The sequence below is a fragment of the Thalassophryne amazonica genome, chromosome 11 (assembly GCF_902500255.1).
Source record: "Thalassophryne amazonica chromosome 11, fThaAma1.1, whole genome shotgun sequence".
In the NCBI taxonomy this organism is placed as follows: Eukaryota; Metazoa; Chordata; class Actinopteri; order Batrachoidiformes; family Batrachoididae; genus Thalassophryne; species Thalassophryne amazonica.
The window spans coordinates 47343327-47358627 of record NC_047113.1 but is presented as its reverse complement, the minus strand read 5'-3'; the positions used below and the strand labels follow the sequence as shown (position 1 = coordinate 47358627).

The 15301-nt window shown below is 42.7% G+C and overlaps 1 pseudogene; it reads left to right on the top strand.

The window, feature by feature from the left end:
- The first annotated feature begins 11568 nt into the window (after positions 1 to 11568).
- Positions 11569 to 11687, top strand: LOC117521027 (annotated as a pseudogene).
- The last annotated feature ends 3614 nt before the right edge of the window (positions 11688 to 15301 follow it).

Sequence of the window (15301 nt, the reverse complement as noted above, 5' to 3'; positions counted from 1 at the left end):
TATCTTTTGGCATTTTCATTGTCCGTTCATTTACGCCCCCTGTTGTGGGTCCGTGTCACTACACTTTCCCAACACAAACCCTAATATAAATTAAATAAAATACCAATTTTAAATGTCCAATTGTCCACTAATAGATCTGCTGTGGCGACTCAAAGTGAAACAGTGGGAAGCTGAAAGAATTTACCTTCATTATAAAAGAACAGAGCTTGCCAGAGTAAAGTGGCCATATATTACACAAAGATATAATACAGAGAAAAGCACACTGTATTGCATTGTGCAGTAACTGCACTGGGGTTGTGTGTCTTACTTAGACAAAGCTGCACCGCAGAGGACTGAACATGTTCAAAATGTCTGTGATGCGACTGGTATCGTATTTCCCATGTTACATCATAAATTGTCTTGCATGCTGTTGCACTCTTGTTATTACAGGCAGAGTGACACCTACAGTCCACATCTGCTTGTGGTACAGAGGTAATGACACACTCATTCTTGCCAAAGTCCTTTTCAGGACCCAACTTAGAGAGAAAAATATAGGTAATAAGCATAGCGCACAAACTCCTACTGCATGCACATGACACAATTCATTACTATGGATTGATTAGTTAGATAAACATTTCAATCATTTTGGCAGTGCACACAGCCAACCCATTCATTCCTACATGTGTATGAAAGTATCTCTCTCAGCAAACAATATATTCACATCAGCAATAAATGTATTTCCATGTTTGCTGTTATCCACTGAAACATGTAGTAATAATATACAGCATGTCACTCAGTGTCACTCTAAATTTTCAAAGTTGACATCAAAACTAGTCAACAATAGAAGGAAGAAGTGTCAGTTTAAGCTACACTCATACAAAATCCATTCTGTAGGGTTGTGTGGACTTGTGACCATGTTATCTGAGTTTTAAAACATGAATAATGCTAAACAACCAGGACATAACAGATTATTTCTCTAATTTAGTACAATTCTGTGGTGAAATTGGGAATCCGTCTCCCTGACAACTACACCTGCCCCTAATTTCCGTCCATCCCACACTATCCATCGAGAAGATGGCAGACATGTCTACTGGACTTTACCTCTGCAAAGCAAAGCTGCTTTTTGAAAAAACAAATGCTCCCCTGAAAATGGCAAACTGTCATAATGACTGCAGAGCATGGATGGTGTATTACATTGCCCTTCCAAGTTAAGGGCACGATAGAAAACAACATAGTAAATAGTCAGCTAATTCCCCCCGGAATTCTATAACACTGTTAGGTAGCCTTTCCTAGACAAACAGTAGGAATGACGCAGGCAGTCTACTGGCAAATTGGAAATTGAACTCACCATAGGATAGATGTGACTTCAGAGTCTAGGAAATTACCTTTCAATATTAATGATGCAGAGAGCTGTGACATCATCAGGACCAGATTTGGCCCATGTGATAGCACGAGTTCGCCCACTTCCCCTGTATGTGATATTTAGCTGAATAAAAATGTATCAATTCAACTGCTGCACTCTGAGCTTGAGTCACTTTTTATTGAAAGCAGAAAGAGAGTAATTCAATGAGAATGTCCTCCCACTCCCAATGCAGCTTATGATAAGTGGAATGATATCTTGTTGAAAAGCAGTTATGTTTTTCCTGTCTCCTGCTCAAGCAAGACTGATAGTCAAACATCTATTTGCTCACTAGTCTGCAGAGACCACACAGTTTATTAGAGACCTGGCAAATCTTTTCATAAGGTGCACAACCTGCTACACAGTCTGCCCCAGACAGAATTTTGGCCTGGTTTTGTTGTCTTTATTTTGGTGTATTGGTTATTTCCAATGCAAAAAAAAATAAAATAAATAAAAAATAAAACCCTTCTGAATTGCATCTTCATTAGTTAAACATCAGGTATTTAACTGTGATTCTTCACATTCTTTTAAGTTTTTGCTTTTAGTGAAACTGTTTAGCTGTGCCGAAATACAACAATGGGGTATTTCATTCATGTCAAAATAGGACTGGAAACCAATTTAGAGCAAGCCAGGTCAAATAGTAATTTGGTGACTGCGATACAACGAGGGGTCATCTCATCAAGGTCAGTGGTCACAGCGCTTTTCGATCACTTTCACTGCACAGGTTTAAATGGAGCAAATGGAAACTTGGGGACACAAAACTCTTTGATCAGCTCTCTTCTTACTGAGAACCAAATAGTCTGTGAATTAATGCTTTTTTTTAGTTGTCACCATGGCAACTTGCCAGACTCAGAAAGTGTTCCATTTGAGCCTACAGAAAGATGTATCTTACAGATAATTTCACACAAGAGTGAAGATGTTATGAGAATCTTTTCCTGAGATGTGGAACAACATGCACAAAAGAAATCATGGATGGACACACTGAAGGAATATATTGCACACTGCAGATGCGTAGACTGTATATATCCTGGGAAAACCCTCCATGACGTCACCTGGTTTTCTGCTGAGACCCAGAAGAGCTGTTCTGAATCTGAGAAATTGCAGGTCTGGGTGTTGCCATGTGGGCAGTGCTTACTCTGCCTACATGTCAGGCTGTAAAAGGCTAAAAAGGTGTCTCACCTTTCCTGTGGCCAGCACCAGGACTGGACAAATACAGTTTCTTAGGCTTACTGAAAAAGCTAAGCTAATAGGTTAACCTTGGTTCAGGTGTTCATTAAATCACATATTTGGGGACTGGGCGGTGGTTTTCATGATGTGTGGCTTTGGTGTGGGCATTAAAAATTATGATTGCCTTATTTCCTCAGTAATTGTTCATTAACTGGACCTACTATGATCAAGCTACTGATATCTGCTAAAAGCGTTAACATACAAAATTATACACAAACATTTCACTTGACAGAAATACTGGAACACAGGCATCTTAGATGATATGTTAGGACAATTAACCACACAGCAAGCTATATTATTGCAGATATCTACAATAAAACACTCAAAAGACAGACAGACATGGTCCTCCACGATTAACAGCCACAGCTAACTCTGAGCGCCACTCAGCATGTCCATCATTTACCTGTATTTTGGCATGCTTGGCGCCAGAAAGTTATGTTGGATCCAAAGGGATCCAAAAAGGCTAGGACCAAAAGTTATATTGGATCGGTTCCCACTGACCAATAGCGTTAGAGCTTACTGCCAACAGGTAGCCAATCAGAGTTTAATTATTACAGTTATTCATGAGATGACATCACTAATGATGTAGCGGTGGTCAGGAACTTGCTGACAGACGCTGGTTGAAAAAAATGGCAACAAACATGTCAACAACAGCAGAAAATCGTCTGCCAGTGAGGTTTGCTGAGTTCACAGAGGAGGAACTGCTGGAAATATTGAACTCCAAGGATGCCAAAAACACTAAGAAGGTAGACAAGCACACTACTGATGTTTTAGAAGCATTCATATGCTGTTCACAACAAAATGAATTGAGCTAATTTACTGGACTTTGTTGTTTGCTTAATTTGGGAGGGGGGTGGAGAACATAATTGATGGATGGTAAGGAGTCCAACATAGAAAAATATTGGATTCAGAAAAATCACACACACACTCACACACATATATATATATACACACACATACACACACACACACTGAGACCCATGTACCGAGACCCATGTACCGATGCTACTCAGGCAATTCTTGTCAAGTTAGTTGAACCAATGGACTGGGCAAGAATGCGATTCAAGGAATCTGGCAAGGAAAAGTGATAGACTTCCATTTCAACCTCAATGGCGAAGATATCCCAATCATCCAGTAACAACCAATTAAGAGTCTAGGGCGGTTGTATACAGAGGAACTGAAAAATACAAAGAGAGTGCAAGAGACAGCTAAACTGATCAATGACATTGCCATCCACAGCAGCTGGACAAAGTTTACTCTTCCTATAAGATCACTAGTGGAGAAATTCAAGGTAGCCAAAGTAAGAACCCTAATGGTTCTAAGAGTCTCAAAGGACACTGTGGTCAGAGACATTCAGCCAGAGGTTAGATCTGGTAGGAAGTGGACAGCTAGCGCTGCTGTAGAAGAAGGTGATCCAAGACTCAAACACAAGGAATTGGTTGGCGCAATCCAGACAGACCAGCAAGGGTTAGGGTTAATTCCCCATAAGTGGTGGTCATCCTCCACAGAGAAAGAAAGATGGGAGATGGTAACACAGGAAGTAAGAGAGGCAGAAGAAGAGAAGAGGTTTGCAGTAGCAACGGGACAAGGTGAACAGGGAAGGTGGACAACCTGGGAAAGTGTTGAGCTGTTGTGTGGGCCGCCAGAAGAGGAGGTACTGCTGGCCCACCACCAGAGGGCGCCCTGCCTGAAGTGCGGGCTTCAGGCACGAGAGGGCGCTGCCGCCATGGACACAGCCAGGGGTGACAGCTGTCGCTCATTACCTCTTGACAGCTGTCACCCATCTACTCAACATCATCTCACTCCATAAAGACCAGACGTCATCTCCACCTCGTTGCCGAGATATCATACTTCATAGGAGGTAATACTCTCAGCCTTTTTGTGAGATTTGTAACTCTGTTATTGTGAGAATTTGCAGGAGAACCGGTCGTTTGTGAGGAGGCTGTGCAAGACGGCGCTCCTTTTCAGCTGAGACCGCTGCAACATATTGAATGAGAGGTGGAGGTGGCATTCCCACCGTTGTTGTTACTGGGTGTACACACACCCACACTTGACTGTCTTTGTTCTTCGCCAGCAGTACCAGATCCGACAGTCGGGGACGGTGATCACCTGGGAATTCGGGACTTGGCGGCTCCAGTATTCACCAGGTTCTGGGGCGGCGGAAATCGTGTGGTTCCGGCTCTTCTCAGGACAGACGTCTTCTATCCTCGAGCCTGCCCACACGTCACCTCTGTGTATTGACTGTTATGATATTCTGTGATTGTCTGTATGTTCGTTGTGCACATTCACAACATTAAATTGTTACTTTTTGGCTCATCTATTGACCGTTCATTTGCGCCCCCTGTTGTGGGTCCGTGTCACTACACTTTCCCAACATGAGCAACAGAATGCATCATTTAGTGTCTGTGGCAAATGGAACTTCTCCGCATTTCATTCCTGTGGCATTCTACATATGATCTACTACCAACACCAGCAAACTTGAGCCGGTGGCATGACAGCCAGCCAGACTGTTGTAAAGCTTGTGGGCAGAAGGAGACCCTGCAGCATATCCTCAGTGCATGTCCATCTGCACTCTCCAGTGGAAAGTACACATGGAGGCACAACATGGTGCTGAAAGTGGCAGTGGAGGCTGTGAAGAGGAGAGTTGCACACATTAAAATAGAGGATGTCCCTTTCCAAGCTGAGCAGTTCATGCCGTTCATCAGGGAAGGCTCTGAACTGTGTGTGTGTGTGTGTGTGTGTGTGTAAGATAACTCAAAAACAGCTGGGTGGATGTCCTTCTAATTTGGTGGGAATCTTACTTGGATAGATATCTACAGGTGATTTGACTTTAGAGTCATTTGTAAAAGGTCAGAGGTCAAGGAAAATCATGGTTGAAAATCAACTTTTTGGGTATATCTCAACAACCATGAATCCTAGATGGACTATCCAAAGCATATATTGGTCAACAAAACATTTGTGATTGATTGGTATGAATGACTTCATAAAAAAGTCACACAAAAATCATATGATGAAGTGATACATAATCAAAAACAACATTACACGCATATGTACGTATATTTACTTCTACATTTATATTGTGGAGTGTAGAGCATGCAGAGTATACATCAGCCCTCTGATGCCTTTCATTACTGAAGGTATTCACCCTTTCTAATACAGGTCACCATGTTTCTGTCCAATACACACTGAGGTGATTCACCTTAAAACAAACCTTATTTTCAGGTTATTAAAGCCACACCATGTAGGATTTATGGGTGTTTATTAGCATAAAAGGAATATAGCATTTCATCTTCTACACTGTAATACACTGTAGTGTGCTGTGGCAGCAGGATGAAGGCAGCTGACATGAACAGACTCAACAAGCTCATCAGGAGAGCTGGCTCTGTCCTGGGTGTTGAACTGGAGTCTGTGGTGGAGGTGTCAGAGAGGAGGATGCTGAGGAAGCTGCTCAGCATCCTGGACAACACCTCCCATCCCCTTCATGCCACACTGATGTCCTGTCAGAGCACCTTCAGCCACAGACAAAGACCACTGAGGTGACCGCAGAACGCCGCAGGAGGTCTCTCCTACCTGTGGCAATCAGACTGTATAATTCCTCCGCCTTCTGCAGGATGAATACATAATCAAGAGAATTATTCAGTTATTCAGTTAGAGTTATGCACAATATTGTCAAACATCTTGTGCAAATGTATTCCAGTCATTTCACATAAATTTGTTGTACTTATTGTAAAAAAAAACATTGTTCACTGTTTACTGTTTTGGGACTCTGGCAAAATACTTTCCTTCGGCTAAATAAAACTGATCTTATGTTAACCATCTGTTCATTAGTGTATAATTACCTTCAACTATTAATCAATGTGCATGGGCCATGTTGATAAAATAGCCCAGAAGGGACATACTTTCTCCATCTTTCATATTTTGCTGCATGGCTAGAAGACTGGAGAAAAGAAGACTAAGTAGTTCATTCTCAATGCACTGTCTACTGGATGCTGGTAGGGCTAACGAGTCTGAGAATGATCATTTTTACGAAATGGGCGACCTCAAGTGTTGCTTTATACAAGAGAAAGCAAGGGAAGATGAATCCCTGTAGCGCTGACTAGTTAACATATGACAGCCACACAAACTTTCAGCGGTGCACTGCAGAGACTCCATGTTCCGTGTGCTGCACCTGCACCTGCACCTCTGAAGACTTTGACTGGAGTAAAAGCTACCAGCCCTTCCCAAAAGCAAAGACAAAGAGAAACCAAAAGAAGAATATTTCTGTTGCAAAAAAGGCCTCTTTGAGGAGCAACAAGTCTCCTCTGTGTTAATAGCTTTATAACATTTGCATGAGAGGCGAGCACATTGTTCAAGACTCCTGAATTCCAAAGAGCGAGGGAAAAAAAAACTTTAAATCCAAAGTGTCCACCATGAATCACGCAGTGTGCAGATGGTACTAGTTTTGACACTCAACAAGAACTCTTCCCTTGAGTCTTTGCACCCAGTTTGGAGATCCTAATTGCTGTGACACTCCAGAAGTTTGTGTGCTGGAAGAATGAAGCCAGTAAGCAGGTACCAGTGTTTTGTAAGCAGCTATATTATATTATACAAATAATGAATCTTTATAGGTTCAATGGTATGAATATTTCACGAGGTGAAAGCTGGAATGTTCCATTCAACAAGGCGAAGAATTCCTTCACAATGCAAGGGATGCACCAATCACACTATTTAGAAATAAAGTAACTTCATGGTACCCAAGAATCCTCTGAAGAGACCAAGTATTAATGACTTCCAGTCATCGCCTTAGGGCTCTGGTTAGCATCCAAGTCCCATAACCGTACAGGAAGACAGGAAGTGCTAGGAACCGAAAGACTACATTCTCCTGCAGAGATATCAGCAGTGACCTCATGACTCCATAACTTGAAAGCCTGGATCTTAGTCTTGATCCAGGACAACCGCTGAGCTTCTCAGGTGGTGCAATCAAGGTATCCATTAATAAACAGAATAGTTGTGACAGTGCTGAATATTTGGTGTTCAAAGTAAAGGTCAAATAAGGTCAATGTCCATTGGATTCTATGATATACAGTAGTGTTCAGAATAATAGTAGTGCTATGTGACTAAAAAGATTAATCCAGGTTTTGAGTATATTTCTTATTGTTACATGGGAAACAAGGTACCAGTAGATTCAGTAGATTCTCACAAATCCAACAAGACCACCATTCATGATATGCACACTCTTAAGGCTATGAAATTGGGCTATTAGTAAAAAAAAGTAGAAAAGGGGGTGATCACAATAATAGTAGTGTGGCATTCAGTCAGTGAGTTCGTCAATTTTGTGGAGCAAACAGGTGTGAATCAGGTGTCCCCTATATAAGGATGAAGCCAGCACCTGTTGAACATGCTTTTCTCTTTGAAAGCCTGAGGAAAATGGGACGTTCAAGACACTGTTCAGAAGAACAGCGTAGTCTGATAAAAAAGTTGATTGGAGAGGGGAAAACTTATACGCAGGTGCAAAAAACTATAGGCTGTTCATCTACAATGATCTCCAATGCTTTAAAATGTACAAAAAAAAAACAAAAAAAAAAACAGAGATGCGTGGAAGAAAATGGAAAACAACCATCAAAATGGATAGAAGAATAACCAGAACGGCAAAGGCTCACCCATTGATCAGCTCCAGGATGATCAAAGACAGTCTGGAGTTACCTGTAAGTGCTGTGACAGTTAGAAGATGCCTGTGTGAAGCTAATTTATTTGCAAGAATCCCCCGCAAAGTCCCTCTGTTAAATAAAAGACGTGTGCAGAAGAGGTTACAATTTGCCAAAGAACAGATCAACTGGCCTAAAGAGAAATGGAGGAATATTTTGTGGACTGATGAGAGTAAAATTGTTCTTTTTGGGTCCAAGGTGTTGTGTGTTGGGGGGGGCGTGGCTGGATGTTTTGGTGTTCTTTTCTTTTCTTTGCTCTCCAGGTGGCATGAGGGCTGATTTGTCTGTGAAGAAGGTGCTGGCTGAAGAGTCTTCACCCTCATCAACATCATGGAAAGCACCTGTGAGTGGTGCTCACGTGCAACCTGGACGACTTGCAGCTGAAGCAGATAATTGGATGGCGTTCTGCATTTAAGTCATGTGTGATTCAAGCAGAACTGCCGGGAACGCAAACTTGTGACGTTCGTTTGTGAGACGCTGAGGACCGCGCCTGGGTTTTGACACATCGAGCCCGTGAAGCAGGGAGGGGTGAGGACACATGCTGTCAGCACACACGAAAGAGAATCAGTTTGTCGTGTCCACCTGGGGGGTGTTTGGTGGTGGTAGGAAGTCCAGGAGCGCCGGCTTTAATCCTTGCGGGCGCTGGAGAGCGAGCCACGAATCGCTCTACCAAGGAGGTAACGTACTCAGCCTATTGTGTTGTTTTCTTGACAGTAATACTTTGTTGCTTTGCACAGAAAGAGAGAAGAACAGCAGGAGACTGTATTTTGGGATAAGTACTCGCATTCCTGCACTACAGTGTTGTTGTTGATTAGAGGTGGAGGTGACCCCAAGCACACTAGTAAACGAGCAAAATCTTGGTTCCAAACCAACAAAATTAATGCCTCGCAGATGTGAGGAAATCATGAAAAACTGTGGTTATACAACTAAATACTAGCTGAGTGATTCACAGGATTGCTAAAAAAAGCAGTTTGAACATAATAGTTTTGAGTTTGTAGCATCAACAGCAGATGCTACTATTATTGTGAACACCCCCTTTTCTACTTTTTTTTACTAATAGCCCAATTTCATAACCTTAAGAGTGTGCATATCATGAATGCTTGGTCTTGTTGGATTTGTGAGAATCTACTGAATCTACTGGTACCTTGTTTCCCATGTAACAATAAGAAATATACTCAAAACCTGGATTAATCTTTTTAGTCACATAGCACTACTATTATTCTGAACACTACTGTATGTTACATGTAACATGATAAGTAAACATAACACATGGTGCAAACTTGACCAAAAATTTACATAAAGTTTTACCAAATTGGAGCAACTTTAAGGGCCCCTTCACACATAACACAATGTTGGGCAAAAGATGCAGAAACTGGAAGAAAATCCGCGAAGCATAAACAAAATGGGGACCCGCGAAACATTCCACCTGCTGTCATTAGGGTTGCATGGTCGGACAGGCGTGCACGATACCGCAATGTTGGCATTGCGCACACTGGTGTTCGCGTGCACGAACACAGTGCGAGCCCTTTGAAAATCGCACACACAACAGCGGAGCAAAATATTTAATAAACACCACAATTTATAATACTTAATTCCTGTTATAAAGCACGGAGTTAGACTCCGCCTAGTCGTACACCAGGAAGTAATGAATTAATGTTCACCCTTTTGTGTTTTACATGAATTATCTGATGCGCTCCTCTCATGAAGACCTGAGCCGGGCTCCGTCTCATGAGGAGTCAGCTCCTGGCTCATGAGGAGTCAGGCTCCTGTGCCATGAAAGCATCAACTGGCATGGCTTGTTCACTGCACAGTGTTCTGCTGGTGACCGCGTTGCAAATATGATATGTGTTTTAATTATTACAATGTAGGGAAATCCTGCAGTAACACGCACCTCGTGGTGATTCTCAGCATGGCACGATATTCACCAGCTTTGCGGTGTGCTGATGTGGCAGTCAGCTGAAGCGGTATGTAATTTAATTCATTTCCACATGAGGATATGCCAGGTCATATCCTACAAGCCACTACAGGTGTTCTGTGTCTGTAATGTAACACCTTGCATGCACAGTCAGGTCCAGCTGTCAGTAAGTTGGCGGTCAGCTGACAGACGCTGTATGTCCACAGCAAAGCGTATGAGCAAAGCGATCAGATATGAATGAGTTTATACTTTTACTGTTATGTGTTTTATTTAATTTCCACACTCCGCACAGCATTTGTTTGTGTGTGTGTCTGTGTGTGTGTGTGGGGGGGGGATTCGGCACAGTTACACTCGTGTGTTGCTTGGCAACGCCACAATCATGGGGCACTTAGATACTTTTCACAGAAAGCTCGAATGTGGTCTGCTGGAATGCTGTCTACTATTGTGCCAGGTGCGCGAATAGCCACACCTTTTCTATGTGCTCAACGAGCAGTGTTGGATATTAATTGTGTGGCACCTTGAATTTGGCCGACACCTGCCAAGAGAGGGGTTGAATGGACATGTGCAGGGCATTCGCTGTCTTTTGGCCACTTGTGTGCACGAATGATTATGGTGACAGCTGTATACGGTGTTTGAGGCAGCTCTGATTTTTCTCGAGTGGCATGCAATTCCTCCATCATGCACCAGTTGGCTTCAATCGTGTTATGTGTGACTGGGCCCTAACTTTTGACCCCTGTACAAGCTGAAATTAACCTTTGTCACCATTTTTTGCTGTTTTTATCCCATAACTCCATAACATTCAGTCACAGATAGTCCAAAGTACCTTTTTGGAATCTTTATGATCAGACAAATAATGTGGTATAGTTTTGATTATGATTGGTGCTTTTTTTAATTTTTGACCCCCGTGTAAATCTTCAATTGACCCCTATCTGGCCGTCTATTGAAAATTCAAGTGGCCCATAGTTTTTTTTTTTTTTCAAAAGACTAATGTTTAATGAATATTTGTGCTGAATTTGGTACTTGTAGCTCCCATTTGCAGGATTCCTATGTAAATATTCTGATGTCAGCTACACTAATGCAAACACTGAGCAGTGTAGGAACCAGAACATATCCATGAAGAACACCAGTTTTCAGTGGGGATAAACTCAGAGCATGTGCCCCTGTTGCTCACAGCACTCACAGTACCTGTGTACAGACTAGCTATGATGTCCATCAACTTCTTTAGGACTTCTTGGGGCATCGTGCACTGACTCACAAAGCATTCATTTGCATAAATGGCTGGCAAACATGTATAGCACAAGTGTTGCACTCTCTGATTCCACTTTCTTGTTGCTATTGTTTTAAAAATGCCATCTAATACTATCTGTTGCAGCCGGTCTGCTCTGTTTGAGCCTGATCCCATCAGATCTCAGAAGCTAAGCAGAGTAGGATCTGGTTAGTACTTGGATGGGAGACCTCTTTGGAACACCAGCGGCTGTGTCTGTTTCTCCAGGTAAAACTGGAGTTGTGCCAGGAAGGGCATCCGGCGTAAAACTTGTGCCAATTACCAATGCAGATCTGGCTGTGTCCGCTGTGGCGACCCCGAAAAACAAAAAACAAACAAACAAACAAAAAAAACAGGAGGAACCGAATGACCAACATCTAATACAACCCCTGGCAAAAATTATGGAATCACCGGCCTCGGAGGATGTTCATTCAGTTGTTTAATTTTGTAGAAAAAAAGCAGATCACAGACATGACACAAAACTAAAGTCATTTCAAATGGCAACTTTCTGGCTTTAAGAAACACTATAAGAAATCAAGAAAAAAAGATTGTGGCAGTCAGTAACGGTTACCTTTTTAGACCAAGCAGAGGAAAAAAACATGGAATCACTCAATTCTGAGGAAAAAATTATGGAATCACCCTGTAAATTTTCATCCCCAAAACTAACACCTGCATCATATCAGATCTGCTCGTTAGTCTGCATCTAAAAAGGAGTGAACACACCTTGGAGAGCTGTTGCACCAAGTGGACTAACATGAATCATGGCTCCAACACGAGAGATGTCAATTGAAACAAAGAAGAGGATTATCAAACTCTTAAAAGAGAGTAAATCATCATGCAATGTTGCAAAAGATGTTGGTTGTTCACAGTCAGCTGTGTCTAAACTCTGGACCAAATACAAACAACATGGGAAGGTTGTTAAAGGCAAACATACTGATAGACCAAGGAAGACATCAAAGCATCAAGACAGAAAACTTAAAGCAATATGTCTCAAAAATCGAAAAATGTACAACAAAACAAATGAGGAATGAATGGGAGGAAACTGGAGTCAACGTCTGTGACCGAACTGTAAGAAACCGCCTAAAGGAAATGGGATTTACATACAGAAAAGCTAAATGAAAGGCATCATTAACACCTAAACAGAAAAAAACAAGGTTACAATGGGCTAAGGAAAAGCAATTGTGGACTGTGGATGACTGGATGAAAGTCATATTCAGTGATGAATCTCGAATCTGCATTGGGCAAGGTGATGATGCTGGAACTTTTGTTTGGTGCCTTTCCAATGAGATTTATAAAGATGACTGCCTGAAGAGAACATGTAAATTTCCACAGTCATTGATGATATGGGGCTGCATGTCAGGTAAAGGCACTGGGGAGATGGCTGTCATTACATCATCAATAAATGCACAAGTTTACGTTGATATTTTGGACAATTGAAAGGATGTTTGGGGATGATGAAATCATTTTTCAAGATGATAATGCATCTTGCCATAGAGCAAAAACTGCAAAAACATTCCTTGCAAAAAGACACATAGGGTCAATGTCATGGCATAGGGTCAATGTCAACGAGCAGATCTGATTTGATGCAGGTGTTAATTTGGGGGATGAAAATTTACAGGGTGATTCCATAATTTTTTTCCTTAGAATTGAGTGATTCCATATTTTTTTCCTCTGCTTGGTCTAAAAAAGTAACCCTTACTGACTGCCACAATCTTTTTTCTTGATTTCTTATAGTGTTTCTTAAAGCCAGAAAGTTGCCATTTGAAATGACTTTAGTTTTGTGTCATGTCTGTGATCTGCTTTTTTTCTACAAAATTAAACAACTGAATGAACATCTTCTGAGGCCGGTGATTCCATAATTTTTGCCAGGGGTTGTACTATCTGTTGTTTTGTGCAAGTTAGGCAATCTTGTGGTCAAAATAGGTGGGTTTTTAAAAAGTACCAATTATGCTGCTCAAGAATTTATCTCTTCATGAAAACTGATTTCATTTATTTAATGTACGTCATCCCTTGCTGGCAGTGCTGATGTGTCAAAATATGAATCTATAAACATGGACACATTCCTGTAACTGATTCCACGTCCTGCTGTTGCATGGCCGATGACTGTTTACTGTGGTGCACCCTGGCAACACTCCGGCATTCACTGTTGTCTGATCCAACAGCATTTCAACATACAGTGTCTCACTCCTTACAGTCAACGGCAGGCAGCTTTGCAGAACCAAAACGCAGACCTGCTGTGTACTCCTGTGCTGTCGCCTCCTCAGAACGACGTGTTCAAGAGTCGGTACTTTACAGTTACAGCGTGAAAGGAATGTCACTGTGGGCAATTCATGGGTAATTATCCATTGGACTTTGATGATAAACATTCTTGGTAAAATACTCTCTGATTTGCAAGTGTGCTGTTAGAGGAATAAAAACTGCTGTTAACCATGTCAAAACTGGAAAATGGCAAAACAGCAAAAGTATAATCACTTCACTCACACTTCAGGTTTGTGTTTTGTTTCATATTTTTGCAGAACAGTTGAGCAGCTTTTCTTCATCTTGTATTCATCACTCAAATACAGCAGTTTTTGCATGAAAGGCAGCTTAAATTCAATAAAACCCCGAAGAAGGAAAATGCTTCTGTTCGTATAAAGCGCTGATAAAAATTTTAGACGAACTGTACGCCTAATTATTCACCCATTGTTGTGAAAGTGTAGTGACACGGACCCACAACAGGGGGCGCAAATGAACGGTCAATAGATGAGCCAAAAGGTAACAATTTAATGTTGTGAAACGTGCACAACGAACATACAGACAATCTCAGAATATAATTACAGTCAAATTACAAAGGTGACGTGTGGGCAGGCTCGAGGATAGAAGACGTCTGTCCTGAGAAGAGCCGGAACCACACGATTTCCGCCCCCACAGAACCTGGTGAATACTGGAGCCGCCAAGTCCCGAATTCCCAGGTGATCACCGTCCCCGACTGTCGGATCTGGTACTGCTGGCGAAGAACAAAGACAGTCAAGTGTGGGTGTGTGTACACCCAGTAACAACAGAGGTGGGAATGCCACCTCCACCTCTCACTCAATACGTTGCAGCGGTCTCAGATGAAAAGGAGCGCCGTCTTGCACAGCCTCCAAAAACACGACCGGTTCTCCTGCAAACACTCACAATAACAGATTTATAAATCTCAAAAAAAAGGCTGAGAGTAGTACCTCCAATGAAGTATGATATCTCGGCGATGAGGTGGAGATGACGTCTGGTCTTTATGGAGTGCGATGATGAAGAATGTGTGACAGCTGTCAGGAATTAATGAGTGACAGCTGTCATTCCTGGCTGTGTCCGTGGCGGCAGCGCCCTCTCGTGCCTGAAGCCCGCACTTCAGGCAAGGCGCCCTTTGGTGGTGGGCCAGCAGTACATCCTCTTCTGGCGGCCCACACAACAGGACCCCCCCCTCAACGGGTGCCTCCTGGCACCCGACCAGGCTTGTCCGGGTGTCTGCGGTAGAAATCGGCCAGGAGGGCCGAGTCCAGGATGAAGCTCCTCTTCACCCAGGAGCGTTCTTTGGGTCCATACCCTTCCCAGTCCACCAAATACTGGAACCCCCGGCCCATTCGACGGACGTCCAGGAGCCGGCGCACAGTCCAAGCCGGCTCCCCGTCAATGATCCGGGCAGGAGGCGGCGCCGGACCGGGAGCACAGAGGGGTGAGGTGTGGTGAGGCTTGAGTCTGGACACATGAAAAACCGGGTGGATCCGCAGTGAAGCTGGGAGTCGGAGCTTCACTGCGGCAGGACTGAGGATTTTGAGGATCTTGAAAGGTCCAATGTACCGGTCCTTCAACTTGGG